The sequence below is a fragment of the Lepidochelys kempii genome, chromosome 3 (genome assembly GCF_965140265.1).
Source record: "Lepidochelys kempii isolate rLepKem1 chromosome 3, rLepKem1.hap2, whole genome shotgun sequence".
NCBI classification, from domain to species: domain Eukaryota; kingdom Metazoa; phylum Chordata; order Testudines; family Cheloniidae; genus Lepidochelys; species Lepidochelys kempii.
The window spans coordinates 158236695-158245651 of NC_133258.1; positions in this window are offsets into that span (position 1 = coordinate 158236695).

The window sequence follows — 8957 nt, forward strand, 5'->3', positions numbered from 1 at the left end:
TAGAGGGTGCTGAGTATTCCCAGCAAGGTATGGGAGGTGCAAGGGCACAGGATATATGTAATAGGCATGTGGTGGCTGTATTATACAATTTTATCTGAAGCTCTCCAAAAGCAATTTTTAAAGATATGCATTAAACCTTTAGCTACAAGTGTCAGGATTATCAACTAGGTACTGAAACAATGTCAAGAAATCCTATCCACTGTTGTCAAAGAGCTGTTAAAATACAATAAACAACAGCTCAGACAGGAAGACAGAGGTGTCTAATTCTGAATAAATTAATCAATTATATCAAAATTGGTAAAAAGAAAAGGAGTACTTGTGTAGCTGACGAAAGCTTATGCTCAAATAAATTTGTTATTCTCTAAGGTGCCACAAGTACTCCTTTTCTTTTTGCGAATACAGACTAACATGGCTGCTACTCTGAAACCTATCAAAATTGGTAACATTCTCTTGGCATAATCACGTGAAATATGACTATAAATGCAAGGCTAATTGCAATGCAATGCTGTTGCTTTTGAGCGTGATTATTTTACCAACCAAATATGAAGCTCACAAAATAGAAAGAGGATCTTCATAATTTTCCATGGGCCAGTGGAGAAGAAGGAAGGATTGGGTGGGGGAACCAAAAAAAAACAAAAACTTTCCAGAATCATCTGTGTATCATGCTGTGACTGACATGATCTTTCCCTTTGAGGCACTGGGAACTTTCCTAAACATATCCTGTTGGGGTTGAGCCTGTTATTTGTGACAAGAGGCAGGTGGAAAAGAGCTGGTTTCAATTAGAGTTAAGAGTGTGATGCAGTTGAAAAAGAAATTAAAGTTGTCTCAAGCTATTTCTTTTAATGGGGAAAGTTTTATATACAGAAACACTGAGAATTAAATGAACTTGCATCCCATGGGAAATCAAGGAAGATTTTGGATGAAGGTGCTACATTGCTAATATATTGCTTGAAAATCTAAGACAAAAATCAGCCTGTATTTCTACAGACAACTAATTTGTGCTTATAATCAAAAGGCATTTCCATGATTCGGGTTTCTGATCTGGTATCTCACCTTATTTCTTAAGGAGGAGTTAACTCAAAGAGAAGAATATAAGTTATTGAAATGAAATGAATTATTTAGCTTGATTGTCTAATCAGTAATATCTAATGTATAGTGTTATTGCTTGAGATAATGCGGATTGTGTAGTCTAATGAAAGTTTTAAGGACTGCAATTCAGGATAGATCCACTAAACAAAACTTTTAAACTAGTCAGATGTAGTTATAACTCATTTGGTAACATGGCTTAAGCTTAGCAACCAACATCACCTGTCACTGGAAGAAAAATGGTAAATTTAAGTTTTTCGTGCTGCCAGCCATTATGATGGTACGGAAGGTCAAGCAGCTGTCCTGCTTAACTAATCTCTCAGAGTTTATAAATGGAGTGTAAATGTCCCCATAGTGAACAAATGCTTTTCTAAGACAGTTTCTTGTGGAACCTGGTGTCCTACATTTTGTTAATCTAATGTTGTTGTACCCAGTGTCGCACCTTTATGAGCCATTGCATAGCATTAAAATGGAAGGCATCCAGAGCAGTTAGTAGGAGCACACTCAATTTCTGTTGCACAGCTGCTCTACTTACTCATCACTAATGGGTTAATGCCCCCACGCATGGAATTTGGAGGCTCCAGCACTAAGCTCTGCCCTTCTGCTCAGGCCACCAGATTTTCTCCCCCCAACAGTGGTATAAATTGGCAGTTAAATTTCTTCTGACAGTTTTGGTATATAGCTTCAATTTCATTCATTTTTTTGTGCAAAAGCAATATATAATCTTTCTCTTCCTCCTGGATCAGGAATTTGGCAGCATGATTGTTTCAACTACCTGGATCTGCCACTAGCAGTAGTCCTCTTTAGGACTTCATGCCAGTATGTGGGCAGAGAAGTGTTGCACTGCAAATACTGGGCTAAATCTAAGCAATGTTCCCTATGTGAGGCAGCATTTAAAGTCTCTGGAGAGGATAAATTATGCCTGACTACTGTTCACAGCTAGCTGACCCTCATGTTACCAGGCCAAGGAGCTCAGAGTCAGACTGGCATGTTGGGTTTCCCCCACCCTGAAGAGCCATGACTCCAAAGCAGAAAAACCTCATCAGGAGCTTCTGAGCATTTCCAGAAGAGAGTCTAAGGACAAGGAGGATGCTATCTGGCCAATTCAGGGCATAAGTCTTGAAACAGACTCTGGCTGGAGTGGGGAAGTACCTGTCAAAGGATCTGAAGTCAGCCTTTCCCCCAGGTACTGAGGGGGTCCTCAGCTCCCTGAGGAAAGAAGCAGGGTTGCTACAGAGCTCCCTTTCTTCTCACTATGAACTGGGAGCTTCTTGTGATGCTTAGGGGTAAGTCTTGTAAACTCCAGTCCCAAAATGGCAAAAGCAAGCGTCACCTTTGCAAGACAGCAGTGAGTATTGTTAATGAACAAGTGCGATAAGCTAGGGGTTAAACCCCTTCTCCTTGCGCCTCCCTCATCGAGGGATTGTTTGCTGGAGCTTTTTGCTTCCACAGAGAGTCTCTCAGTGTTTTCGATCAAGCTCACCGCCCCTCCCCCACCCTGCAGCATGTCTGGACATGCAGAGAAACCAGTCACCAGGCTGCAGTGTAATGGGAATTGTGCCTTCTGACTCTCACTTTGCCAGGGAAAGGGGCTCAGATTTCAGGCAGTAGCAGCAGGATGGGAGGAGTTGTGCCTGCTAATCATCAGCCGTAAGTGCTTGCACAGCCAAGGAGAGGTGCTCAGAGTCTGAATGGCGGGCAGGGGTCTCACCCCTTCCCCTGCTCCACAGGCTGGCTCCATACTTCAGCCAGTCTGTGACCAGAGCAGAGGCACATAAAGACTCCACTCCCCACAAAGCTGCACCGTTGTGGGGATTACAGAAGGGTAAGTGAGAAATCTCTTCCGATGTTCAAAATGACTCCTTATTTACTGAGTAAAGCCCTGAGTAACTCTACCCCTCTTGCAGTACTTGAGTGTTAAACAGCCTGGGGAACAGGCAGGAAACCTTTTAATCTCCTGGGGCCATCTAGCCAGCTACTTCCACAGTCTAGGTACTAGTATCAGTACCCCTCCTCAATGAAGAGATTCCCCAAGGCAGGATGAGCAGCCTGCTACCCTCCCCCTGTAAACATTCAGGAGAAAAATCACCCCAAACAAAACAAACCGCCACCAACTGTTAGGACTTTTTCAGGAAAGGAGGCAGGTGGCTTGCAATGTCCTGATTAATATTAATAAAATCTTTCCTTTCAGCTCTTATTAGGTGGTTTCCCATATACTGCCTCCTCTGACAAACTCATAAGATCCAAATGAGGACTACTGGTTAAAACCAAATGTTAAACTAAAATGTTAAAAAGGCTCAAAGCAGTCACTCTATGAGGCCTGTCAGTCCTCATTCTCAAAGGAAACCTGCACAACACTTCCAAAAGATGAGCCTAGGACCTTAGATTCATAACATTGCTAGACACAAAATCATGGACTGAACATTGGATTTATGGCTTATTACCACAATCCCACTAACAGTGCCCCCCCCCCCCAGCTGCCTTCCTTGCCCCCGCTATGGCTGTAGGAGTCTTAATGGATCATTTAATCTTGAATAGTCCATTGAAATAGGTGTTAACTACTTATGCTGAACAATCTTTTCCACCTTGTATTTACCTGTGACGTTCTGAGTATGTTTCCCAGACCTAGGGTGACCAGATGTACGATTTTATAGGGCCAGTCCCGATATTTGGGGCTTTGTCTTGTATAGGCGCTTATTACCCACTGCCCCATCCCGATTTTTCACACTTGCTGTCTGGTCACCCTACCCAGACCTAAAGAAGAGTTCCATGTAAGCTCAGCAGCTTGTTTCTCTCACCAACAGAAGTTGGTCCACTAAAAGACATTACCTCATCCATCTTGTCTCTCACATAAAAGACAAAGACAGTTCCTAGGATTTGGGAGCCAAAGTTTGGTGTAACAGTAGCACCACCAGTGAGACATTCACACTTTCATAAGTAGATTGCCTTCTAAAATACCCCACAGAGTATAAAAGCGAAGACATGCTACGCAGCAATTTCAAAACCTGAGCTATTGCCAGTCAGACCAAAGATTTTTCATATATTAAGAAAAGTCTACTTGGTGGCAAGCATGTAGCTCAGGGATTCTCAAAGGTTTGTACTGGTGACCCATTTCACATAGCAAGCCTCTAAGTGTGCCCCACCAACATAAATACTTTTTTTATCTGGTTATAACACCATTATAAATGCTGGAGGCAAAGTGGGGTTTGGGATGGAGACTGACAGCTCGTGACCCCCCACATAATAACCTCACGACCCCCTGAGGAGTCCCAACCCCCCAGTTTGAGAACCCCTGATGTAGCTCATTGTCTAGGGATCTAATCCTTGCTTAAAGTAAGATGTCTTGCATTCTGCTCTGTCAAATCCTTGATGTTAAGCAGTGTCTTCTAACTTGGTTACAAGGAAGCCATGTTACTTCCGTACACAGTCAATCATTCTAAACAGTTATCTTGTGCATAAACTTACAGGAAACTTACTGTTTGGGGAAACACTAGATATATTAGTAACTGAGTTAGCAGAGAGACCTCAATCCGCACTATCAAAGCCACTGTAGCAATGTGTTGGTGGGTTATTACCAACACCAAGGGTAGCCAAGAAAGGACTATTACCCTGGCAGAGGGAAAAATCTGGAGCAGAAGTCTCCGAGGAAATCTAGATGCATTTTTTTCATTTATCAACAAAATTCTCAGCATGACAAAGAACAAACAAGCATTTGTGTATAAGAACTCATAGTTCCCACATAAGACTCTTACTTCCGATCCATATCTACAGGCATAACACCTTGAACACCATAGATTTTTGTCTAATCTCTGAAGCTAAACTGGCTGTGGTTAATACTTGGATGGGAGACCAGGCAGGGAATGCCAGATGCTTCTCTGCACCTGGAGTTTTAACAGCTGGTACTAGTTGAATGAAGACTCAGGCCACAAGTTTCACAACTATATCCATATATAGCACTATCCAGAAAAACAGACCCATAACTGGATGGCTACTAAAAAGGATTCATACCCACCAGTTGTCCAAAATTGAGAGCTTTTGAACCCAGTACACAGTATTGTTCACCCAGGGGTCAATACAGGGCTCTGGCCATAATTGTGCCATCATGGTAAACGTTTGAAAAGATCCAAAACTCCATTGCATAAGTTGTTTCCTGGCAGTGATCATCTTTAGCCAAGTATCTCCAGTGACTAGGATTGCTAATGCTATGTATCAGCGTCATCCTCTGAGTGGGTTTCTTGAAATGTACTTGCAGAAATTTCTTCTCAGGGCTTGGAATCATGCACCGAATACAAAGCCAACCCAGTTTTCAGTCTAGGCCCTTGCAGTACTCATTATGGATGCAAGCCTTGCAGAAGCATACTTGCAAGACAAATTTCCAAAATCTCAAACTACATATCCTTTTAGTTCTCCTCAACCACTCTATCAGTGGCATGTCTGAATAAAAATATAAACAGGCCATATGGGATCAGACCAGTGGTTCATCGAGTGTAGTTCCTATCTATGATAGTGCTTAGTACCAGCTGGTTCAGAAGATGAGGCAGGAAGCCACATACCAGGCAACGATGGTGCACGCGGAGGAAGTTTTTTCCTACCTCCTGTTTACAGTAGTCTTTTGTTTGAGGCATGAGTGTTTATATCCTTTCCAAAACCAGGGTGTAAACAGAGAGAAAATCTCCTCTGCAACAATGAAAATAATGTCCTGAGCAGAAAAGAATCAGCAGCCTTTCAAGAAAGTTCAGATAAAGAATACAGGAAAAGGGAGAATTGAAATCCTCCCAGTCCTCCCAGAAGGCACTTGAGAATAGTGCAGTGGAGGTCCGTCAGCTGTCTAGCCTGCAGCAAACACCATAACTCATGAAACAGGAACTCCTTTTTCATACAAATCTGGATGACCTATGTAACAACCCAGGAATCAGAAGCGAAGTGCAATTCAGGAGGGATTCTCCATTAGCCTATGTTGGGTATCCTGACAGAATTTAACCAGCAAATTTCATTCAATAATCTGTTCAAATTATATTCCTGGGGCAAAGGGAAACAGTAAACTGTTTGGAGCAAAGACTGTTTGTTTTGTATGGTGCCAGCACCAGAGGGTCCTGACCTTTAGATGCTAGTGTAATACAAATATAATAAGATTCTAGTGATTTCAGCTACACTAGAGTATCTCCATTATTGTTGATTGGAGTCCTTCAACAAAGCATCACAAAAACATAAGTACCAGCCTTACTTGCATTCCATAGGAAGGCACATCAGACTCTACATCCGAGAATCATCAGATGTCAAGATTAATCAGAATGACAGCCCTGTGGCTGACTGGCTTTTCTAGTTGCCATTACCTCAGAAAAACAGTGTTTGGAATTAGTTCTCTAAAAGGTTATTCTTCCCTCTAGTATCTCGAGCATATAGAGTACAGATACCAATTCTACCCTGTTCCTGTCATGCCATCCAAAATGCCTGGGTCTTATGGCCACAAGATGTTAGAACCCTCCACCAGTTCACATGATAGGCAGCTGGGAAGCGATGTGGGAAAAGTATATGAGACTTTATCTGAGGAAGACTTGCATTTCTCCACAAAGACATCCTTTGGTAGGAAGAGTTGATTCCCATATAATTCCTTAGTTTACAAAGCTCTTGCTTTATATGGGGAGGAACTTCCATTCCTGCCTATTATTCTACTATAATAATTAAAAATCTGCTTATCCTTCTCCAATTCTCTGATTCACTGCTTGATACTTCTCATTCGTGATGAATGGGAAAGAGAAGCTGTGCAACAGATGAGAAATTTCTTACCTGATCATTTTCTTTCTACTAGCAGCTTCTCTGCGTATTCAACCCACCTGGGTAGTATGGTAAATGAACAAAGTACAAATAGAAAAGGAGTCTCTAGCGTGCCACAAGTACTAACAAATTTATTTGAGCATAAGCTTTCGTGAGCTACAGCTCACTTCGTCGGATGCATTCAGTGGAAAATACTGATTTATATACGTAGAGAACATGAAACAATGGGTGTTACCATACACACTGTAACCAGAGTGATCACTTAAGGTGAGCTATTGGTAATCACTCTGGTTACAATGTGTATGGTAACACCCATTGTTTCATATTCTCTATGTATATAAATCTCCCCACTGTATTTTCCACTGAATGCATCCGACGAAGTGAGCTGTAGCTCACGAAAGCTTATGCTCAAATACATTTGTTAGTCTCTAGGGTGCCACAAGTACTCCTTTTCTTTTTGGGAATACAGACTAACACGGCTGCTACTCTGAAAAAAATAGTAAATAGTAAATCCATAGGCTGTTTGTATGGTTTGCAATGTTTCAGGACATCACAGTTCTATCTTTTGTTAATGGTGATGTCATGTCTGTAATATCCAGTAAATACCACTGTTTCTCTTATTTTTATGTATACATTCTTTTTCATATTAGCAATAAATCCAACTGGAATTTAAGGATGTTTATTGCACTTGGAAACTGGCTGTTGGGCCTTGTGTTTGTAACACCCTCCAAGGTGTGATAAAATGGTTCAAAATAGTTTTTTAATTGATTATCATGTATACCTTCTACACTTGCAAGTTTTCTTCTGCACAGCATTACACTGTGTTTTAAATCTTAATTACTGATTTTAAATATTAATATTTATATGATTGAATATAGCAACTCTAAAAATGTTAGGTTTCACAGTAGCAGCCATGTTAGTCTGTATCCTTTTCTTTTTTCTAAAAATGTTATGAATTAACATTAAAGGTTCTTTCATGGCAGCATTTTTAAAATAAAAGTTATCTGGTAATCCAATGCAAATATAGATTCTAAATGTGAAGTAAATAGTAATGATTTAATATTATTAGCATGGTGACCCTTGTTTTTTAATAGGGAAATTATGTTACAATAATGATGAAATTTAGAGCAAGAATTATACAATGTTAACATTGTTTTACAGAAGCTGAAAGTTCTGCTGCTGAATTCTGATAGTGTTAAGTTTGGGTGGAGTGGGAAAGGAAGTAACAATTTAAAATAACAATTCTCATTAACCTGTCAGATAATCCATAAGTGACTTCATAGCTGCTTTAAAATAAAAAATCATTTAAAAAACGGAACGAGTAAGCTGAGACTTCTTAGTCTTGTGCCAATGATACAAAGGCTAATGCTCAGAAAATAGAGAGAAAAGCTTCTAGGTGCAATGCTTCAAAGAGACTTACCAGAAATAAGTATTTTTTTCTGCACACAAAAACAGTGCCTTACAAATGGTCTGACATTGTATGAACTGCATGCAGATTTCATGTAACCACTAATTTTAATTTGTGTGTGCATGATATTAGTGATATGTAAATTTTGAATACAACAAAGTATGTTTGCATTAATCAGTTTTATCACTGAGGTCTACTCTGCTTTTCTTATTTTCCATTTCCCTCATTACACCCACACGTTTCTGCTTTGTTGGTTTCTAGATGCTTCATTTCTATACCTCTTGCTATCACTTTTTCTTACTAAATAAATGCTGAACTATTTAAGATGGATGCAAAATGTGTATTCTTTTCCAGCATTTAATGAACTGTGTGTTTTTTCTGTGTTATGGAAAGATGATTAAAGTTCCTGTTTTTTCTTGTCAAGACCCTTTGACTATTTGCTTTTCACTATAAAGGGGATTTAGAATGTCAAGATGTATTGATGCAGAACAGTGGAAAAATCAAAGTAGTTTTTATTTGATAAGAACCATAGATTTTGTACAAAGAGCTTTCGTATAGACTGAAGACTATCAGAAGGATGATTGGACTGTCCACTCCAAAATCTGTACATCAGCATTTTCCAGCTGTTTTTCAGCCTTCAGGTTCCAAAAAGCTCATGTTCATATTCCTCTTTAGCGATGAACTTACA